Below are 22792 nucleotides of genomic sequence, written 5' to 3' on the forward strand. Positions count from 1 at the left end.
CAAATCTTTTGATCTGATGCCACTTCGGCGACTTGCGCGTGGATGGGGATGAAATGATGATAATTAGGACAACACAACACCCAGTCCCTGAGCGGAGAAAATCTCCGACCCAGCCGGGAATCGAATCCGGGCCCTTAGGATTGACGTTCTGTCGCGCTGACCACGCAGCTACCAGGGGCGGACAAGATGATTATGTCTACGACGGTGACGTCATAATTTTAAATTAGGGCAGTATTGAAAATACGAGTGCTCTCGAGACGTCGTCGTGAGTCAGTTACTTTGTCAAAGCGTAGTTCAGCTACTCTGGGAAGAACGTCGTGTATGCCGACGTGTCGGAACAGGATGCGTGATGTAGCAGGATTTCGTTGATATTTGCTCAGCGGTCATGCGACAGGCGGCGGCGTTTGCATGACGGGAGGTAGATCCGGAAGCGGGCTGCGTTTTGCGGCCACCGCTGCCGCCGCCGCCGCCACGCCCTCGCCTCCATATCTCTGATTAGTGTTCTCCGCCGCCTGCCGCCTACACAGTCTCCTGCTGTACATCGTATACGCAGGCAAATTGCCGTGCCAGCTATTAGCGGAAGAGCATCAAGCCTTTCGCGTTTCACTGGGCGGGGTCTCTCGAGCCATTGTCGTCTGTGGTGGTTCAGTGTTTGTCTGTACAAGCGATTGTTATTTCTGTTCTGTACACTTCAGTCTTATTGCAGACTGCGTTATCGCGATGAATAACACAAGTGGGTTAAGTGTTGTTCGCTTTCCATTCCGTCACTGTGCAAGCTGTCAATGCTCTCTTTTAATAGTTTACGTTCAACTGATCATTTTGTCTCCCAAACTAAACTAGCTCCAGCCTCTTTACCTCTGTGCTCCTCTCAGAGAAAACATACTGGTCAGTCTCTGCAAGATATTCCAGATTTGGTCATAAAAAATGGTTCAAATGGCTCTGAGCACTATGGGACTTAACAGCTGACGTCATCAGTCCGCTAGAACTTAGAACTATTTACATCTAACTAACCTAAGGACACCACACACATCCATGCCCGAGGCAGGATTCGAACCTGCGACCGTAGCGGTCGCGCTGTTCCAGACTGAAGCGCCTAGAACCGCTCGGCCACTACGGCCGGCATTTGGTCTTATCTTATAAACTTTTCCCTCTCTTGTTCCATATTTTTCCTAATTAGTCTCAGTAGCCATAGCGCAGAAACCTGAGCCAACTGTTATTACCTCTTCGTTGCATACCTCATCAACCTGTTTAATGAGCATCTTCTGCACCAACATATTTCAAAAGGCACCACTCCCGTGCAATGATGTGTTCAGTACATTCATACTAGGACCCTTTTATATCCTGTTGAGTGTCTTCAGCGGTTTTAATGTTAATCCAATTGTTATTATTGTATCTGCTTGTGTTAATTACTTTTTTTCTACATTTCATCCCAATTCTCTAAGGATTTCGAATCTCTCGTGGAACGTTATGCCAATGACTCTTTTCAGCATAGCTCCGTTCATCCTGACATACAGTAATGAGCACATTTCTATTAGATTATATCACGGTATTTACAATCTGACAGCCCTACTTGTTGTGTGCCATACAACTGGTGATCTTAACTCACAGATATTAATGACAGTATGGAGAGGAATAATGCTACACGCACCCCTAGGATCCTGTCAAATGTCGAGCACTTCATCCAACGTGGCCGTTTTTGAGTATACACGGATTTGGAGAATTCAAGGTCCCACAGGGAATGTCAGCAACGAGGGTCCTAATAACAGTGAGATCTTCGCAAAAAAAAAGAAAAAAAAAAGTTCAAATGTGTCTGAAATCTTATGGGACTTAACTGCTAAGGTCATCAGTCCCTAAGCATACACACTACTTAACCTAAATTATCCTAAGGACAAACACACACACCCATGCCCGAGGGAGGACTCGAACCTCCGCCGGGACCAGCCGGACAACTTTGCGTGCATCACTTACCACAGTTAGGTGGCATAGTGGAACATCATGTGTCACGGGAATGAGGAACTCAGCTTAACTGCCATGTTCGCAAGAATGACACTTTTTGAGTCATCAGTCTTCTGACTGGTTTGATGCGGCCTGCCACGAGTACACTCCTCTGTTGACTTCCCGATAGCAGGGTAGCATTTGCAGCCTACATCCTCAATTATTTGTTCGATATATTACAATCTCTGTCCTCCTCTACAGTTTTTACGCTCTACAGTTCCCTCTAACAGGATGGGGGTTTATTTCCGAATATCTTAACACGCCTCCAATCATCCTGTTCTCATTCTTCTTTCTGTATAATCCTTTCCTCGCCGACTCTCCGCAGAAACTCCTTATTCCTTATCTTATCAGTCGATGTAGTTTTCAACATTCTTCTGTAGTGCCACTTCTCAAACGCTTCTATTCCCTTTTGTAGCGGTCTTCACACTGACCATCATTCACTATCATACAATGCTGTGCTTCAAAGGAATATTTTTTAGAAATTTCTTCCTCGAATTACGGGCGGTGTTTGATACCGATGGACTCCTCTTGCCAGAAAAGCCCTCTTTTCCTGTGCTAGTCCTCCTTGCTTCGTCCGTCATGGGTAATTTTGCTTCCAAGGTAGCAAACTTGGTTCAAATGGCTCTGAGCACTATGGGACTTAACAGCTATGGTCATCAGTCCCCTAGAACTTAGAACTACTTAAACCTAACTAACCTAAGGACAGCACACAACACCCAGCCATCACGAGGCAGAGAAAATCCCTGACCCCGCCGGGAATCGAACCCGGGAACCCGGGCGCGGGAAGCGAGAACGCAGGTAGCTAACTTCCCTAATTTCGTATACTTCGTGATCTCCAATCTTGATGTTCAGTTTCTTGCTATTCTCATTTCTGCTACATCCCATTACCTTTGTCTTTTTCCAGTTCACTCTCAATCCGTACTCTGCACTCATTAGTCTGTTCATTCCATCCAACAGGTCCTCTGATTCTTCTTCACATTCACTGTGGATAGCAGTGTCGTCAGCGAACTTTACTATTGATATCCTTTCACCCAGAATTTTAGTCCCACCTTTGAACCTTTCTTTTATATTTTTTTTTTTTTTGTTGCTTCTTCGATGTATAGGCTGAATAGCAGCGCCGAAAGGCGGCATCCCTGTCTTACATCCTTTTTCATCCGAGCTCTTCGTTCTTGGTTATCCAGGGTTATTCTTCTTTCTTAGTTGTCATACATACTGTATATTATCCGTTTTTCCCTCTAGCTTACTCCTATTTTTCTCAGAATTTCGAATATTTGCACCACTTCACGTTGTCGATCGCTTTTCCTAGGTCGACGAATGCTATGAGCACGTCTTGATTGTTCTTTACCTTTGTTTCCATTATCAACCGCAACTGAGGTCTGCCTCCCTGGAGCTTTTACGTTTCCTAAGGCCAAACTGGTCGTTATCTGACAGATCCTAATTTTTCTTTTCCATTATTCTGTATATTATACTTGTCAGCAGATTAGATGACTCAGCTGTTAAGCTGATTGTGCGACAGTTTTCGAAATCATCCTGTTCTTCCTATTTTCGAGACTGTGTAGGCGATATTTTTTCGAAAGTCTTATGGTACTTCGCCAGTCTCATAGATTCTACACACGAAGGTGACTAGTCTTTTGGTTCCATTTCTCCAATAATTTTAGAAATTTCGATGTAATGTTATTCATCCCTTTTGTCTTATCTGATCTCAAGCTTTCCAGAGCTCTTTTAAATTCCGACTCTAATACTGCGTCCCGTATGTCATCCCTATCGACTCCTCCCGCGCATACAAACCTTCAATATACTGTTTCAATCAATCTGCTCTGTCTTCTGGGTTTAACAGTCGAATTCCCATTGCACTGTTTATGTTACGACCCTTCCTTTTAATATCATCGAATGTTGTTTTGACGTTTCAATGTGCTGAATCAGTCCTCCCGGCGGTCATTTCTTTCTTTTTCTTCACATTTTTCCTGCAGTCTTTTCGACTTGGCTGCCCCGCATTTGCTATTTATTTCATAGCTAACGGACATGTATTACTGTATTCCTGTTCTTCTCTGAACATTTTTGTAATTCTGTCTTTCGTTGATCACGTGAAATATTTCACCTAATTCCCAAGGTTTCTTCGCAGTTACCTTCCTTGCAACTGTGTTTGCCTGTCCAATATATCTGACTGCCTTATCGCCGTATCTAAATCCTTAGGGAACTTGAAAAGTGTCTCATCATTACTCATTACTTCGCTAACCCACTTCCTTCTACAATGATTCTTCAGAATGATTGTAGTAAACTTCCTTCTGCTCTTCATCATTTTTAATTGTGATCTGAGTCTATATCTCCACCTGGGTATGCTTACAAGCCAATATCTGATTTTGAAATTTCTGTCTGACCATGATGTCATTCAGCTGGAACCTTCCGGCGTCTCCCGGTCTTTTCCAAGCATACTTCCTCGTTTCGTAATTCTTGAACCGAGTACTCGCTATTACCATCAGAAATTTATTGCAAAAGTCAATTACTCTTTGTCCTCTTTCGTTCTCAGTGCCAAGCCCACATTTTACCATAATTCTCTGTTCTATTGCTTGTCATACAACCGCGTCAATTCCGTCATGACTATTAGATTTTCATCTCCCTTTGTTTACTGAATAACCAGTTCAATATCCTCTTCATCTGCTGTTTGGTACATTGGCTTGGATAACTACAACTATCGTTGTCGGCAACGGTTTTCTGTCGATTCTGATGAGATCACTGAATTGTTCACAGTAACTCACTCTCCGCCCTACGTTCCTGAAGAGGGGCAGCAGCCTTTTCAGTAGTTGCAGGGGCAACAGTCTGGATGATTGACTGATCTGGCCTTGTAACACTAACCAACACGGCCTTGCTGTGCTGGTACTGCGAACGGCAGAAAGCAAGGGGAAACTAAGGCCGTAATTTTTTCCCGAGCGCATGCAGCTTTACTGTATGGTTAAATGAAGATGGCGCCCACTTGGGTAAAATATTCCGGAGGTAAAATAGTCCCCCATTCGGATCTCCAGGTGGGGACTACTCAGGAGGACGTCGTTATCAGCAGAAAGAAAACTGGCGTTCTACGGATCGGAGCGTGGAATGTCAGATCCCTTAATCGGGCAGGTAGGTTAGAAAATTTAAAAAGGGAAGTGGATAGGTTAAAGTTAGATATAGTGGGGATGTTCGGTGGCAGGAAGAACAAGACTTCTGGTCAGGTGAATACAGGGTTATAAATACAAAATCAAATAGGGGTAATGCAGGAGTAGGTTTAATAGTGAATAGGAAAATAGGAATGCGGGCAAGGTACTACAAATAGCACAATGAACGCATTAATCTGGCGAAGATAGATACGAAGCCCACACCTATCACAATAGTACAAGTTTATATGCCAACTAGCTCCGCAGATGACGAAGAGATTGATAAAATGTATGATGAGATAAAAGAAATTATTCAGATAGTGAAGAGAGACGAAAATTTAATAGTCATGGGTGACTGGAACTCGACAGTAGGAAATGGATGAGAAGGAAACGTAGTAGGTGAATATGGAATGGGAGTAAAGGATAAAAGAGGAAGCCGCCTGGTAGAATTTTGCACAGTGCATAACTTAATCATAGCTAATACTTGTTTCAAGAATCATAAAAGAAGGTTATATACATGGAAGAAGCCTGGAGATACTGGAAGGTAACAGATAGATTATATAATGGTAAGACAGAGATACAGGAACATGGTTTTAAAATGTAAGACATTTCCAGGGGCAGATGTGGACTCTGACCACAATCTACTGGTTATGAACTGTAGATTAAAACTGAAGAAATTGCAAAAAGGTGGGAAATTGAGGAGATGGGACCTGGATAAACTGAAAGAACCAGAGGTTGCAGAGAGCTTCAGGGAGAACATTAGGGAACGATTGAGAAGAATGGGGGAAAGAAATACAGTAGAAGAAGAATGGGTAGCTTTGACAGATGAAATAGTGGGGGTAGCAGAGGATCAAATAGGTAAAAAGTTGAGGGCTAGTAGAAATCCTTGGGTAACAGAAGAGATACCGAATTTAATTGATGAAAGGAGAAAACACAAAAATGCAGTAAATGAAGCAGGCATAAAGGAATACAAACGTCTCAAAAATGAGATCGACAGGAAGTGCAAAACGGCTAAGCAGGGATGGCTAGAGGACAAATGTAAGGATGTAGAGGCACATACCACTAATGGTAAGATAGATACTGCCTACAGGAAAATTAAAGAGACCTTTGGAGAAAGGAAGACGACTTGCATGAATATCACGAGCACAGATGGAAAACCAGTACTAAGCAAAGAAGGGAAAGCAGAAAGGTGGAAGGAGTATATAGAGGTTCTATACAAGGGCGATGTTCTTGAGGACAATATTATAGAAATGGAAGAGAATGTAAATGAAGATGAAATGGGAGATATGATACTGCGTGACGAGTTTGACAGAGCACTGAAAGATCTAAGTCGAAACAAGGCCCCGGGAGTAGACAACATCCCATTACAACTAATGACTGCCTTGGGAGAGCCAGGCCTAACGAAATTCTACCATTTAGTGAGCAAGTTGTATGAGACAGGCGAAATACCATCAGACTTCAAGAAGAATATTATAATTCCAGTCCCAAAGAAAACAGGTGTTGACAGATGTGAAAATTACTAATGAGGAGGTATTGAACAGAATTGGAGAGAAGAAAAATTTGTGGCACAACTTGACTAGAAGAAGAGATCGGGTGGTAGGGCATATTCTGAGGCATCAAGAGATCACCAATTTAGTATTGGAGGGCAGCGTGGAGGGTAAAAATCGTAGAGGGAGACCAAGGGATGAGTACACTAAACAGATTCAGAAGGACGTAGGCTGCAGTAGGTACTGGGAGATGAAGAAGCTAGCACGGGATAGAGAAGCATGGAGAGCTGCGTGAAGGAGGATATAAGATGAACATCAACAAAAGCAAAACGAGGATAATGGAATGTAGTCGAATTAAATCTGGTGATGCAGCCGGAATTAGATTAGGAAATGAGACACTTCAAGTAGTAAAGGAGTTTTGCTGTTTGGGGAGCAAAATAACTAATGATGGTCGAAGTACAGAGGATATAAAATGTAGACTGGCAATTGCAAGGAAAGCGTTTCTGCAGAAGAGAAATTTGTTAACATTGAGTTTAGATTTAAATGTCAGGAAGTCGTTTCTGAAAGTATTTGTATGGAGTGTAGCCATGTATGGAAGTGAAACGTGGACGATAAATAGTTTAGACAAGAAGAGAACAGAAGCTTTCGAAATGTGATGCTACAGAAGAATGCTGAAGATTAGGTGGGTAGATCACATAAACTAATGAGGAGGTATTGAACAGAATTGGAGAGAAGAAAAATTTGTGGCACAACTTGACTAGAAGAAGAGATCGGGTGGTAGGGCATATTCTGAGGCATCAAGAGATCACCAATTTAGTATTGGAGGGCAGCGTGGAGGGTAAAAATCGTAGAGGGAGACCAAGGGATGAGTACACTAAACAGATTCAGAAGGATGTAGGTTGCGGTAGGTACTGGGAGATGAAGAAGCCAGCACGGGATAGAGAAGCATGGAGAGCTGCATCAAACCAGTCTCTGGACTGAAGACCACAACAACAACATAATTATGATTGCATATAAATTGTACATTATTAATTTTAAGTGCAAATGAAATTAAATACCTTCCATAAATATATTGTCACTTTTCATATAACTTACTATGTGATTTAAATGTAAAAGGAAACGCTTTGGTCTGGTAGGAAAAGTTTTATCTGTGCAAAATTTTCCTTGGGAGGAAGTGTGAAAGGAAAGCAAGTGAATGATTGCTGGGAAATTGATGTGTTGAAAGGGATATGAGGCACGTGTAGTTCAATTATTGAAAAAGAGTGATAATTTTGCGGAAAAGGAGGCAGTTTACTCTGTAGAAATAGTGAGAGGGCATAACGTGGAGAGGTGGTTTATAGTACTGAGACGGAGGGAGTGGACTGAGGGTGTGAAGACGAGAGAAATACAAAAGTTGCAACACGTTTACTGTAGAGAATTGTTGCAGTGGGCAAACTAAACTTCGAGGAGGCATGGTTTTGAGATTATAAGCTAAGAGGAAGAGATGCAGGAGAGCAAGACTGCATGAAAGGAGACAGTAAGAGAGAAGTCTCTAGACTGTAGAATTCGGTCGAGGGTCGACGCAGGAGCACAGAACATCATTAAGACATCAGGTATATAAGATGGCACAAATGGCCATCGATGAACGTTAGTATACACCTTACTAACAGAGACTGTGCACAAAGTAGACAAAGGAATTTCGAAATTATAGCGAGACTCTGTCCTTGGAGCATATGGCTAATGCTAGTGCTATCACATAATCTCGCAGCCGTTTTGGCATCAGAGGTTATATTTTTCTTAATTGGTCATTCACTTATTTTATTTTATTTCCGCCACATTACTACTTTTCAGCGTAATGCATGACAAGTTTGCGCTGCACCATTGCAACGGAACGAGGAAATTGTTGGGCTTGGTTGAGTTGTGATTGATCATTAGTCGTAAACATACATTATTCCTCACAAAAGTATCAAGCAGGAAAAAGGGTTATTAATGATTTCATGGTTGAGGGCTCAAGATTCATATGCCAAAAAAAATTTGAACATAAATTAAAGCGCATCTCCATAACACTGACTGAATCGTATTTAACATTAATAGCCATTAACTGACCAATAATTAGTAAAATATTAAGACACTATATTAATTTTTAAAAATCACTAACGCCATTTTATTATTTATTATTATTAAAAAAAATACCAAGGCCACAACTTGAACTTAACAGAGATTTAAAATTAATTAAAATTGTACCACACTGTAGTTATCAAAGTTGTCACTCAGATACTAAATAGAGTTCCACCATCCGCAGTTTTATCCCAACAGTTAAAATCTGATTCATTGCACAAGCTAAGACCTTGCCACAATTACAGATCAGAATTATTAATATGATAACCCAAATCGGTAATTACACACAAAAATTTTCGATTGACAAACAGTCATTCGACCGTTTGTGGGAAATACCGACAATATAAGACGTCCAGAAAGTGAAGCAATCACAAGATCCATGAGATTCGCCTACTATAATCGGTTGCCATCATATTGTGTCCTCCGAATTATCGCCATCGCACAGTCGCAGCTGTCAATTCACCTCGGAGGTGGGAGCCCATGAGAACGTCCAGTTTTCCAGAGCACAGTCCCAGAGTCGATCTCTATTGCACCACCAAAGGCCGTCACTCCACGGCACACTTGCCTGCGCGTTGCCAAGTCTTTAAATTGTCGCGAAATTGCTATGTTTCGTAACAGGACAACCGTAAAAATGGGTAGGTCGTCTCCAGTTGACTAGTACTGCATGCTGGGCTTGTTGGAGAACGTATTTTTTCTAGATAAGCAGCTTATATTTTAGTACCCCCTTACCCCCATTTTCGTCCAAACACTTTCACTTGTGTCAGTTTTCGCCATTAATTATGATTCACACTCTAAATAAATCTTCAACTTGGCGCTCAAGCGGAAGCTATTAATTGAGCTACGTCCTGAATAGAAATTTTATACTTTGGCTCATCTGGCACCACTCTGGGATTGGCACCCCAAGCGGCGGCTAGTGCCATTTGGGCCGTAAACCGGCCCCGGGTGCATGCCACCTAGCGTAGACTGTAGCATGGCCATATCGACACCCGTGTGGGAGACTGGTTTCGCTGCGACCTGCGTACAAGACATGTGAGAGGGGTTCGATGGTATTGGATCGATGTTTATTCCCACAGTTGCTTGTGGGAATACCTTGCTTTGCGATTCAGCATCTCATCTCATCTCATAGGAGAGGTCGGGATGATGTGACCGATGATGAAACCATCGAAGGGACTGATAACATGCTGAAGAAGGCAGCTGTGTTTACGCTTACTTTCAAGTTTCAAGCGTTCATTGACATTAAAAATATCAAAATGAATAACATAATTAAAGGTAAAATGTACATGAACCTCAGAAAACTCTCTTCATGTCATCTTTCGCTTCACTGCCCAAAACAACATGTAAGACGGGCCATCCAGTGCAAACCATATCAGTTATTGGTGGCACTAACGTTGCCACCTGCAAATTTTCAGCGAACTAGAGAGGCCTTCATAGCCTTTAGGGAAAAAGAGTGTACTGTTGAACTACTCGTATTAAGGAGAGCAAGAAGAGATAGCAGCAACAGTTTCTGAAGCCGAAGAAAGTTCCCACAATATGATTATAATTACATGGGAGATGATGGGATAGGTTGATGGGAATAGTGGGCGAAATCCACTCGCTGCCGTCATGCTCACTGCCTGTCTTCGAACGGACCAGCCGTAGACCAGAGAATGGCCTACATATCGCTGAGTTTATAGTCAACACGAACCGGGATCCATCTTTACCGAGCCACAGAGTGCTCGCTGAAAGTGGCAGTTGGCACTTCTGTTTCACCAATGATGATGTAATCTTCTTCAAGAGAGTCTGCTCTACTTCACACATCTTCCCGTCCTGCTCAAGATAGGATCAATTACACAGGATTATGACATCTCACAGCGATTCTCCACGCTATTTTTAATGTTATATGGATGGTATGATAACCTCTGCGAAAACCTAGGTAGGACCATAAGTGTACAACGAGCTATTGTCTTGATGCTATCACCATCTGTGTAGGAAATATCTTGAAGAGGGTGGTCAACCGCCACTTTGTCTGGTACTTAGAACCCAGATGCTTCCTTAGTTGGTTTCAATGGGGGTTCGGGAGATATCACTCGGTCACTGATAACCTGCCTATACACAGACCACTTCTAGGCTTGCTGGTCCTGCAGTGGTACATTTACGTTATGACAGTGCAGCGCGAGAGGAGTCCCTACCCTCCCTTGATTTTCATTCCAGTTATAAGACAGAATACAGCTTGTTATATAGAAATACGTTTATTCACGTATGATTTTACGAAGTATGAAAGCCTGATCCCAGCAGTGCTTGGCTGGTCGAGAAATACTTAGGTTCGCAACTGTGTCTCCAGATTACCTGGCTGACCGCTCATTGCGACCGCTAAGTAATACCTGCCTGCACAAACAACAATGAAAATACCGTTGGTGCACCCAGAGTTACAAAGGTTTCCGACAGTAGGCTTGATTTCATCAAAATCTAATCACGGATAAAAAGATATAAATACTATAAAAAAGTATGTAAGTATATTCCACATCGTCTCCGAGACCGCTGGATCGATTTCAACCAGACTTAGTACTCACATCACTTACTTCTGGAAATAATCGCTGTTGGGATAAGAACCACTCACCTGTCAGCGGGGTGGGGATGAAGAAGATGTGCAGGCCACGACGCAAGATTACTCAGATTTTGTTCATCCAGTATTTTTAGAACCAGAGCACTTAGTGACTCGTAACAAACTTTATACATAATTGCAAACTTTTACGAAGCTATTTCTCGCTGACACACGCCAGAAAATTATGAAAGGAAGAAAGTTTATCGCTTACTACATTTCGCTGTTCAGTTTCGCATCAGACATGACGTTTTAATTTACTACTTTTTCACTGCGAACTTATTCGGACGCATTTTGCAGACAGTGCTCAGTGTCATTGTACGACGCGTGAATGCTGAGAAAGAACAGAGGCTATTTTAGAAAGTGTGTAATGCAAGATACTTTTTTTTTTTTTGTCATCAGTCTACTGACTGGTTTGATGCGGCCCGCCACGAATTCCTTTCCTGTGCTAACCTCTTCATCTCAGAGTAGCACTTGCAACCTACGTCCTCAATTATTTGCTTGACGTATTCCAACCTCTGTCTTCCTCTACAGTTTTTGCCCTCTACAGCTTCCTCTAGTACCATGGAAGTCATTCCCTCATGTCTTAGCAGATGTCCTATCATCCTGTCCCTTCTCCTTATCAGTGTTTTCCACATATTCCTTTCCTCTCCGATTCTGCGTAGAACCTCCTCATTCCTTACCTTATCAGTCCACCTAATTTTCAACATTCGTCTATAGCACCACATCTCAAATGCTTCGATTCTCTTCTCTTCCGGTTTTCCCACAGTCCATGTTTCACTCCCATACAATGCTGTACTCCAGACGTACATCCTCAGAAATTTCTTCCTCAAATTAAGGCCGGTATTTGATATTAGTAGACTTCTCTTGGCCAGAAATGCCTTTTTTTCCATAGCGAGTATGCTTTTGATGTCCTCCTTGCTCCGTCCGTCATTGGTTATTTTACTGCCTAGGTAGCAGAATTCCTTAACTTCATTGACTTCGTGACCATCAATCCTGATGTTAAGTTTCTCGCTGTTCTCATTTCTACTACTTCTCATTACCTTCGTCTTTCTCCGATTTACTCTCAAACCATACTGTGTACTCATTAGACTGTTCATTCCGTTCAGCACATCATTTAATTCTTCTTCACTTTCACTCAGGATAGCAATGTCATCAGCGAATCGTATCATTGATATCCTTTCACCTTGTATTTTAATTCCACTCCTGAACCTTTCTTTTATTTCCATCATTGCTTCCTCGATGTACAGATTGAAGAGTAGGGGCGAAAGGCTACAGCCTTGTCTTACATCCTTCTCAATAAGAGCACTTCGTTCTTGATCGTCCACTCTTATTACTCCCTCTTGGTTGTTGTACATATTGTATATGACCCGTCCCTCCCTATAGCTTACCCCTACTTTTTTCAGAATCTCGAACAGCTTGCACCATTTTATATTGTCGAACGCTTTTTCCAGGTCGACAAATTCTATGAAAGTGTTTTGATTTTTCTTTAGCCTTGCTTCCATTATTAGCCGTAACGTCAGAATTGCCTCTCTCGTCCCTTTACTTTTCCTAAAGCCAAACTGATGGTCACCTAGCGCATTCTCAATTTTCTTTTCCATTCTTCTGCATATTATTCTTGTAAGCAGCTTCGATGCATGAGCTATTAAGCTGATTGTGCGATAATTCTCGCACTTGTCAGCTCTTGCCGTCTTCGGAATTGTGTGGATGATGCTTTCCCGAAAGCCAGATGGTATGTCGCCAGACTCATATATTCTACACACCAACGTGAATAGTCGTTTTGTTGCCACTTCCCCCAATGATTTTAGATGCAAGATACTTACTGATTCGAAGAATAATACGCAAATTAGAGAAAAATATTTACTCTTTGAAAAAGCTATTTATTTTTTGACTTTTGAACTTCATGGATAACACTCTTTTCATACTACTTCCCGCAAACATGACGTCACGCGCAACATCGTCGATCACACGAACTGCTGTTGACTTGTCATCTCGTAGAATCGGGTGTACTGCCGGTGGTCCGCGTCTTCCCAACACGATATTTCGACGTCGCAACTTGGCGTCTTCATCAGGTGTTCCCTGAGACTGTCTCAGGGAACACCTGATGAAGATGCCGAGTTACGACGTCGAAATATCGTGTTGGGAAGACGCGGACCACCGGCAGTACACCCGATTCCACGAGGTGACAACAAATCGCCAGGAAAGTCTTAGAAATCTATTGACTTTGTGACAAGGAGGAATATAAGTGTGCAGACTCACTCGCACCTGTTTAAGCTGTCCTGCTAAGCACAAAGTTGGATATCGCTAAATATTTATTTCATCCTTCATCCTCTAGTCAGATAGAAATGCAAATAACATTTAATATTGCAGAACATACTCGTGTTACATTCATAAGAAAGACTCAGAATGTGTTAAGAACGCTAATACGAAAAAACAAAAAAATGCACGCTCTGAGACGCTAACATCCATCTTTCGACTTGCAGAGACCACAATGTTATCCATTACTCTAGCACTTTGTCACTTAAAATTAGTGTCCTATCTTGGTTGTCGTACTACCTCTTGAAGGTTTATATGGTTGATGGACTATTAACTAACACTTAATTATAATGGTGACGTGTCTGTCACAAATTTTCAATGGTCCATTACCTTGAAATGGCATACTGTAAATTATAATACAAGTTTGTTTTATGCTTAACTTGTAAATTATGGACGATAACAAATCACTCCTAATAGAGCTCTCTTACATGAAGTCACTAATCATCGATAAATCATTATGTAGCGTTTATTTATAACAATATTTACAACAAATCGTTCCAAGAATGACGTACTCTTATGAATTTCCGATGTGTGTGCATGAATCTTATGAGAGGCCCGTACTGAACGCTAACGAAAGTCTGTAGCAGTTAATGCTGTCCTCGACTCTTCAGCGTGTTTAATCCAGACCTTCACACTACTTGTTTGCATAACGTACACTTTGTGTAATGTATAGCTAACATGTGCACTATCCAGTATTTGAGAACGAGAGCACTTAGTGAATCGCAACGAACCTTCCACATAATTTTGAAACTTTACGAAACTTTTTCTAGCTTAAAACCCCCAGAAAACCTGGCAACAACAGCCAGTCAGCTGCAACTGTTGTTAAGGACGCTGTAGATAAAAACTTTCAATTTCCAGACGAATAAATATTTTGCTCACTGTTTTAACTTTATGAGAAAGGGAGATCCTTTCCTAATTTTTAAAGAAACGGTCTGGTTGCTGCCCTCAGATTTGATTCAAAACTTTCTTAATGAAATGAAATGTCGTGTGACGAGGGCCTCCCGTCGAGCAGACCGCTCGCCTGTTGCAAGTCTTTCGATTTGACGCCACTGCGGCGACTTGCGCGTCGATGGGGATGAAATGATGATGATTAGCATAACACAACACCCAGCCCCTGAGCGCAGAAAATCTCCGACCCAGCTGGGAACCGAACCCGGGCCCTTTGGACTGACAGTATGTCGCGCTGACCACTCAGCTACCGGGGGCGGACACTTTCGTAATGGCAATACTGAAAGGTCCTAAAAGATCGGCCATTAAATGCTTTGAACTTTTGGGAGCGTAGCAGTTATATTTCACGAGTATCAGACAGCAGCAGTTTTACGGTGTCATCGTGAGATCCAGGTTTCACTGTGGATGTGTGCTTTTTGCCAGACCAATGTAAGGAAAAATGGTGTTTGTGATGAATCAAATGGTTCAAATGGCTCTGAGCACTATGGGACTTAACTTCTAAGGTCATCTGTCCCCTATAACTTAGAATTACTTAAACCTAACTAACCTAAGGACATCACACACACACCCACGCCCGAGGCAGGATTCGAACCTGCAACCGTAGCGGTGGCGCGGTTCCAGACTGTAGCGCCTGGAACCGCTCGGCCACCCCGGCCGGCTATGATGAATCATTATGGAATGAGGCAGCCCTCTAGGGCTTTAAGCACCAACGTCGTATAAAACACAAATTCAGTGGATAGTGGGACGTCGCTTAAGAACAGTCAGCCACACACTCCTCACGGAGCCAGGGCCGCATTTACGCGCGGGCTACCTCGACCGCAAGCTACGAGCTCGCATCAGAGAGAGAGCCACACCACAAAAGTTTAAAACAAGAAGCATCATTATTTTGTGCTGCGGGTCCTCTTACAATAATAAAACACGTAGGTGTTTTTCAGGAAGTCAGCACTCAGCTCTCAAAACCCGCTCTTCCTCGAATCAACTTCCCAGTGGCGGCCAGTCACGCGGCATTTAAGTTCGCAAAACAGCTAAGTCTAATGTTTAACGGAATTGTGACATTTTGGAGTGAGTTAGATTTCACGGAGAGCCGATTTCTTGTCACTTCATTAAATAACACTATTGTAAAATAACTATTCATTCAATTAAATAACAAAGCCTCAATTTTGCGGTACAGTCTTTTAATTTGATAATTACTCCAAAATAGTACACTGCTCCCGAGAGGAGTTGACAGTGCATCATTGGAATGTTGTTCCTCATCCGCTCTACAGCCCGGATCTCGCACTTTCCGACTTCCATCGTTTTGGCCCGATGGAGGATGCACTCCGCTGCAAGTAGTACGCGGATGAAGGGGAAGATTACTAATACAACAAGACGTTGGCTCCGACACCGACAAGCAGAATGATGTCATGCGGACAAACAGGCCGTCTCATTAAGGTTGCATAAGGTCGTCACACTGAACGGAGGTTATGTTGCAAAACAGAGTTTCGTAGCCAAAAGAATGGGGGATAATATGGAATAGTGGTCTTGAATAATACCAACCCGCTTTCAGAAGGAACAAAATATGTTGCGTTACTTACTGAACGCCGGCCGGAGTGGCCGAGCGGTTCTAGGCGCTACAGTCTGGAACCGCGCGACCGCTACGACCGCAGGTTCCAATCCTGCCTCGGGCATGGATGATGTGTGTGATGTCCTTAGGTTAGTTAGGTTTAAGTAGTTCCAAGTTCTAGGGGCCTGATGACCTCAGACGTTAAGTCCCATAGTGCTCAGAGCCATTTGAACCATTTTGAACTTACTGAACGGCCTCGTACCTCCGGAATTTCAGAAGACGACTCCACGACATACAGAGAAATGACACGCACCAGCGGAGAGAGCATCTGTCCCAGTTCCGATTCGTACTACGCGCCATGGCGTAGCTGCAGCCGTGTAGGAGGCGTGTCAGAATAGGTAGGCAAACCATTGTTGCATCGGTTTAGCTCGTGCCTACACATAGGCAACCCTGTGAATAGATTTCCAAAACTAGCTGCTGTTGCATCTTCACAGCAATTCGAGTCAGCGACTAAAATGAAGTGCCTGCACTGGCCATGTCTAGATCGGTGCCTCTACTGAGCGCCAGCAAAGAAAGTTAAAAACCTGCAGAAATGCTCTCTCCACTGATACGTGACTACTTCCTCCATGTCCTATAGTTTGCATGCAGTCATCTTCTGAAACACTGGAGGTACTTATAAACAACCCTGTATTATGATCATAGGTGCTAGTCCTATCCCAGTCGTACGACTGTGGCAACCATTGTAGACTGCAGGGGAATCTAGTATGGTTCTGTGAATTTTTGTCGGTATATTTTTCTACAGGAGGTCCACAAACCTCTTACAGATCATTAGTACAAGTGATAATAGTGCACAGAGAAAGTAACACATGAAGAGAGATAGAGAAATCGTGGCGGGGGGGGGGGGGGGGGGGAGGCAGAAGGAGGGGCAGAGACGCTACCATCAAAGGTTCTATCACACATTATGATAACCTTTACTAAAAATTCTCCAATAGAAATTCCATACCTCGAACTGTACCTCTTTAATTTACTGTTTCTAAAGTAAGCTACAAGTATTTGAATCCTCAATAATGTTTGTCCAAATAATTCCGTACCGATTTCCTCTTAATATTGGGGAACGGTAGTGACGTCAGCGTACCAGCTTATCAATATAATCATAGCCGCATGAATGAGCATAATAACGTTACCATTTACAGCAAAAAGACTCGGTAGAGGCGTAGATTCAACACTAGAGGCAAATCGCTTAATCGAGATTCATTCCATTTATAGTTTTCATACAATGTAACGTAGCCTATTCCTGACTTACCTGAAATGTATTCGCAGTTGCGTATACGAACAACCATCAGCTGTGCAAGGGAACTAAAACGGTGGAAAATATGTGCTGTAATATGACGCGAACCCGGATTTCCCGCTTTATGCGAGCAGTGGCCTTAACCGCATCGGCTAAGCCTGCACGACTCAGAGCCACACCCAAACTTCCATATGTTATCGTCCAAGCGTCACACCTGTACTCGTACATTCCATTAATGTTATCTTTTATTTGTAAGTAGCAGGTCCGGTGTTGCCCAATAAACACGATACTGCAATGCCCATACAGGAATAACACTTATCAGATGTTCAAGTACAGGTATGACACATGAACGACGACATATGTAAGTTTCGGTCTGACTTGTGATGGATAGCCGAATCTGTAAAGGCAACAGCTCGCACAAATCTGGATTCGAGTCCCAGTTCAGCAGCAATTTTCACTGCCGTCATCACCTTATGCAGCGGATGGTTGTTCGTATTTGCAACTGCGAATATAGTTCATGTATTTCATAGTGGCTGTAGTCACCTCGGTACCTGTTCCTTTGGAGATTCATGCTTGTCCGAACGAACACTACGTCGTCCTTCTCAACTACACGGATACACGGACACTGCAATATCGCATTCCTAACTTATTGTTGCTTGGTCTGCGTTGCTGTAATACGTAGATAAAATACAAAACTGTCCGCTCCACTACCGGCCAGCCACTGCGGCCAACGTAAATAGTCAAAAACGGTGTCCGCAGACCATTGGGAAAATTCCGTAAAAGGCAACACTGTTGAATCAAAGCAGAGTGAACCGGATTACATCAGACAAAAAAAAAAAAGAATTACTGGTACATTCAATCGTCATTAAAATCGTGTCCCTCTGTACTTTGTTTGAACGCAGTTGAAAGCAGTGTTTACCTAGTAAGAGAACTGCAAATTGAATCATTGTACACGTGCAAACGCAGTACTTCTTTTTTTAAGCATTTAACTAACACGTTTTGGACCGGTAACAATTTCCTCTAACTGACAGTGCTCTGTCAAGAGAACAAAAATACATGACGTGAACTTAGGTAAATCAGCCGTACACCACATTGATTTTAATTATTGTGATAGGTGTTCACTAATGTGCAACGCCAGAATTATACATGTCGTTTGTCGAACTGGAAATTTATAATCGCGTTTAGGTTGACTGTGATAAACTTTGCCGATGCTACCAAAAAATGGTTCAAATGGCTCTAAGAACTATAGGACTTAATATCTGAGGTCAGCAGTCCCCTAGACTTAAATGGTTCTAGTGGCTCTGAGCACTATGCTACTTAACTTCTGAGGTCATCAGTCACCTAGAACTTAGAACTAATTAAACCTAACTAAGCTAAGGTCATCAGTCGCCTAGAACTTAGATCTAATTGAACCTAACTAAGCTAAGGACATCCTGCCAGAGGCAGGATTCGAACCTGCGACCGTAGCGGTCGCTCGGTTCCAGACTGTAGCGCCTAGAACCGCACGGCCACTCCGGCCGGCCGCCCTAGACTTAGAACTTGAAACGCGTATGTACTCGGTAGCAGCGATGGCGAGGCATGACAGAATCTCTGACCAGAGAGTTATTTATCGTTGCTAGTCTGCGCTTGACCGCGCGAGAGTTCAGTTGCATGTAGGGAGTCAGTAGTAGTAGTACGTAGCGAGTCGCGAGAGCATGTAGTAGCGCGCGAGAGACAGTCGCTGTTGTGTGTGAGGAGTCGGCGGGCGTCGACATGGGCCTCTGGTCAAGATTCAGGACGAGGTATATTTTTTAAATAAGGTAATGAAGCAGCATTGCGCTCATCTGATAATGTAATGTATCTTAATTGTAAATAATTTGTTCAAGAATCGCCCCAATAATAATTTTGTTTTCAAGCCGAGCATTTTAACAAAACAAACATTTTATTGAAAGAAAATTTCCCATGCATTTCCTTAAAGAAAAAATTTACTTAAGTTCAAAGAATTTTTGCGATGCATTCCCTCCAAGCCATGGCGAAAAATAAGAGCAGATGCAGTTTAACTGAGGTAAGAATTTGAGTTTAATTAGTGAACAGGGCCTAAGATCGACATTTCGGTCTATTTACGTTTTCATCGTCACTGAGATTTCATTTTTTTTTAATTGACTTTCATTTTTGTGGGGAGCTTACACATGGGTCAGATTGCTATTTTTCATTTATTGTCATTGTCATTAAATTCCATTGCTGGGAGGTTACACTTAGCTCTATGTCCATTAGCATTTGAATAAGAATACTTTTACAATTTTCTGGGGAGGTTACACTTGGCGACATCCGGCCAGGATCGTATTTCTTTGGGAATCTTCTAAGAAACAGTCAGATATCTGCTCTTATTTGCTTAAATATAATTAGCATTTGGCGCAACGCTTTTACTAATTTTATGACTTTTTTTCCTCAGATCATCGGCAATTCGTTGCTCTGTTGTATTTGTGTGTTGTTTTTGCATTGTGCTTATTTCTTTTGTGAATAATTGTGACTATAGCAAAAATGCCGCGAAAGACTGTGAATAGCGTATCGCGAAGTATTATGAACGAAATTACCGACTTAAACAACGTGACCCATAATAATTGTGACCCGCAGTGTAATGATGACAATCCTGCGTTCACTGACAATCAGTGCGTTCCAACCACTAATGATGAACAAACGAACTCGGTTATGTCCTCTGTTGATTTGACGACAATCGATGACGCGGGGCGCCCTATTGTAATGAGCGCTGCCCAGCTTAACACACCCGGTTTAAAAAATTCAAGTAACGTACAGACAAATTTTTCTAATGAAAATGGACAGTGTACAGAAAATACGAGGGATACATTTAATTCCGAAATAGCGACGCATAGTGGACATTCGATAAGCAGACCTTTTTGTGAGTCACAGAATATCCAAATGGATACACAAAATGTGACAATTGCAGATACACCATCAAACAGCACAGATAATAGAAATGCTAATTTTGGCTCGGATCCAATTATGGCAATGTTGCTACAATTTAGGGAAGATTTCGAACAACAGAGTATAAAATTAGACAACCTTAATGAAAATCACAAACAGTTTAATGAAAAATTAGACAATCTTAATGAAAAACAAGACAAACAGAGTAAAAAATTAGACAACAATGATGAAAATCTCAAACAACTTAGTGAACAGGTCAAACAACAGAACGAAAAACAAGACAAGCTAAATGAAAAATTAGACAACAATGCCAGGCAGCTTAGTGAACAAATTAGAGCCGTTGCCGCGCAGTGCCAAGACACTAAGGAACAGTTACGCGAGGAAATTGAGGCTTGTTCAAAGAAAAGTAGCGAAGAAATTAGATCTGTTACGCAAGAATTAAGGGATGTGCAAACAGCTGCAACAGAAACACTTAGAGAGGAAATTAGCGGAGTCGCTAAACAATGCTCTGAAAGGCTACACAATTGCGCGACGAATTTAAATTAATGACGGCAGAACTTTCGCGCACAATGGACGCAAAGATAGACGCGAAATTCGAACAACAGAACACTCAAATTGACGAACGTTTTAATCTTCACATACAAAACAGCGATACGCGTTTTCGCAAATTTATTCAGGATCAAAATAAAGTAAAACGTCAAGTCATGGAAACAATCACTGCTCAGAAACAAGAAGACAAACGTAAAATGTTTGCGAAGGCAAAAACATATGTAGACAACAATATTGCCACAGTGTCTGACGAAATTAATACCATCAAACAGTCGAACACAGAATTACGTGACGAAATTTCCGATCTTAAATCGAAAACAGACACATACTTAACCGATTTTCAAACAGTGACCGACAGACTCGAACAATTAGAACTAACACAGGATTCCGATGTCGTCAAAGCTGACGTTAAAAAACTGAACGAAACTACACGTAAATTGCAAAAGCAGATTTATGCCTCAGACACTAAAACCGATGATCAGGTAAAAATACTGACTGAAAAATATGATGAATTGGCCAGTCGTATTGATGTTATCGAAAGTACTAATGACAATAAATCAGACGATACTTCACCGGTTTCATTTAATCAAACACCTGAATTTCAAAATCTACAGCAGACAATTAATGAGATCGATTCGTCTAATAACACGTTGCGTAGAAAGTTGTCGAGCTTACAGCAAGAGGTAACAGAGATAAAAAATGTTTCTGGGTTTAACACATCACAGCAGACGTCATTTGGCGAACATTTGTCAGAGTCACGCAGCGCGTATAATTTGAGTAATCTACAGAGAGTACGGGACTTAGATTCAGAACAGACACAGACAAATAGATTCTCTTACAATCATGAACCTGTTCCGTCATACAGAGACGATAATTTCGATTACAAACATTTTCTGTCAGTGAGAAAATTTAAAGTGTTTAAAAATAACAGAACACAGATTCACCCACTGGATTGGATACAACAATTTAGCTTTGCTTTTCCACCGACTTGGCCCGTAACACACAAACTTGAATTTATTTGCAGTTTTTTGGAAGGCGAACCGGCAACTCGTATGAGACCGATCGCGAGACAATGCTATTCGGTAGAAGAGTTTCAGAATGCTTTTTTTATCAGCGTATTGGTCGAAGACGACACAGCGCGGAATTAAAGATCAGTTAATTAGTTTACCGAATTATGAGAACTCTAATTTTCCTAGTGTGACGCAATTTTTTGAGCACATGGTGCAACAAAACCAGTATTTAAGTGAACCTTATAGTGAATTTGCACTCATTCAATTATGCGTTTCTAAATTACCACGGTCATTAAGAGTGTCACTTCTGACGGGTCAGCAAAAAAAAAAAAAAAAACATTTCGGCACTCAGGGATCTGCTGCAGCTTTTAGAAGTGCAGCAATCAGATTATTCTTTCGTAAACAAAAATTTTTCGTGTAACAACCAAGGCCAACAAACGTATAGCAATTATGATCAGACACGTAATTTCAATAGGAAAGGTAACAGACGCTTTAGGAACGATAACCACCAGAACTTTAATAGCAGACAAAATTTTGATTATCAATATCGTCAAAATTTTCAGCAACAGGAGCCACATTTTAGTAACAATAGAGGTTTTTCACAACAACAGCATCAAAACCAGTCGGTTAGCATACCTAACCAACAATGTAATGCACAAGATCAACATAACTTTAATGTTTCGCCGCGTGGACGTATAGCCCCTGATACAACAAATAGTAACGCACGGCAGCAAAGAAACAACTACGTACAAACAACACAGTATTTCAATTCCTATCGCAATGCACCGTATAGGAATGACTATCACGACAGACGTAAAAACGATGAGCACCATTATCAGCGTACGTATAATAACAGTCGGTCTTACGAACAGCAAAATCATCCGCAAGAACATATTCTCATGAATGAACCCGACAGTAGGTATCATCCAGA

The sequence above is a fragment of the Schistocerca nitens genome, chromosome 2 (assembly GCF_023898315.1).
Source record: "Schistocerca nitens isolate TAMUIC-IGC-003100 chromosome 2, iqSchNite1.1, whole genome shotgun sequence".
Taxonomy (NCBI): Eukaryota; Metazoa; Arthropoda; class Insecta; order Orthoptera; family Acrididae; genus Schistocerca; species Schistocerca nitens.